This window comes from Fukomys damarensis, unplaced genomic scaffold (genome assembly GCF_012274545.1).
Source record: "Fukomys damarensis isolate Sample0158 unplaced genomic scaffold, DMR_v1.0_HiC HiC_scaffold_16, whole genome shotgun sequence".
Classification (NCBI taxonomy): domain Eukaryota; kingdom Metazoa; phylum Chordata; class Mammalia; order Rodentia; family Bathyergidae; genus Fukomys; species Fukomys damarensis.
The window spans coordinates 45,312,476-45,314,278 of NW_022900928.1; positions in this window are offsets into that span (position 1 = coordinate 45,312,476).

Sequence of the window (1,803 nt, forward strand, 5' to 3'; positions counted from 1 at the left end):
GGACCAAGGGATTAGCTTCCTACCAGGACTTTGCTGGACTTCATTTTTTCTGTGCTTTTGTCAAGAGATAACAGACTTTTGCTTTTTAATTCTATTCTATAGATGGTATAGAGTTGTAGGTCTGTAGACCCCAATACAGGAATGTGGAAACCTGGAAAATCACCATGCTGTCTTGAGTCTGAATTCTCTAGCCAGTAGCTTTCCTTTTTCCATCTTTCAGAGTCCTCTTGTGATTGTCTGTTATTTCCAGAGTATTTGATTATGTTTTGAGGAAAGAAAGAGTGGAAAATGAGTCAATAGCATCTCATCCAATAATTAACTTTTAGACTCAGAAATGTGAATATCCAGGCAATTTCTACACAGTAAGCAATGTGAGGAAGGATTACTCATCGTACTGGATATGAAAGGATGCCAGAATCACAGTAACCAGAACACTGAGAGTGCACACAGATCAGTGGAAAAGAATAAGGAGTATAAAGAATCCAGAAATAGACCTAACAAAAATGTTGATCTAGCATTTCCACCTAGGAATTTTGGGAAAAATCACTAACATTTGGAAAGGAAAAATGAAGCTGGATTTCATGCTCCAAATAAATTTGAGATTAATAAAATGTGTGTTAAATATTAAAAATAAAAATAAATTTTAAATTGGTAACTTATTAAATAAACTTGAAATAGAAAAGACCTTCTTAAGCATGTCATCAGAACTCAGAAGCTATGCCAAAAGATTGATACATGTCATTTCATAAAATATTAATGAAGGTATGTGACAACAATAATATAAATGCAATAAAATTACAAATTAAAAATAGGAAAGGTCATTTATGTAACAGCAAAATATTTAAATGTACTCAAGAAGAAAAGAGAGAGGAGGTTTTTTTACAGTTTTATTTTTTATTAGTATATGTTTGCATTACATAATGATTACATTTGTTTTGGGAAGTTGGTGCCTGCAGATAAAAGATCTAAATTATTTTTTCATCTCCTTTCTCTCCCCTCTCTCCTTGCTTCCTCCATCTCTTGGTCCTCTTCCGATTTGAAAAATATTTCCCTACTTTCTATTATCTATGTTTTATTTGTATTTTGAATTTCTCATGTAAGAAAAACCATGCAACATTTAAGCTTCTGTGTCTGAATTATTTCACTTAATATTATAGTCTCATGGTGCATCCATTTTTCTACAAATAACTTCAGTTTATTCTGCTTTGTGGCAGAGTAATACTCCATCATATATAAATACCACATTTTCTTTAACCATTTACCTGTTTATGGGCAGATAGGACTTTTCCAGACTTAGCTATTATAGTATTATAGATTGTGCTCTTAGAAACATGGGTGTGAATTTATCTCTGTAATATGATGTCTTTACCTCTTTTTGGAAGATATCTAGAAGGGGAAATGGAATTTCTGGGTCAAATAGAATTTCTTTCTTTTTTTTTTTTTTGGTTCCCGGGATCAAACTCAGGTCATTGTGCTTGTGAGCCAGGCGGTGGAATCACTGAGCTAAAGCCCTGGCCCTCAAATAGAATTTCTAGTTTTAGATTTTTGAGGTATCTCCATAGTAGTTGTACTAGTTTACATTCTCACCAACAATACAGAAGGGTGCCTTTTGCCTTTTGCCTTGCCAGTGTTTGTTATATTTAATTTCTTGATAATGACCATTCTTTCTGGAGTGAGTGAATCTCAGTGTTGTCTTAATTAATGATACTATAATGTCCGGTGATTTTGAATACTGCTTTATGTACTTATTGGCTGTTTGTACTTCTTCTGAGAAGTGTCTATTCATTTCACGTGCTCTTTTTT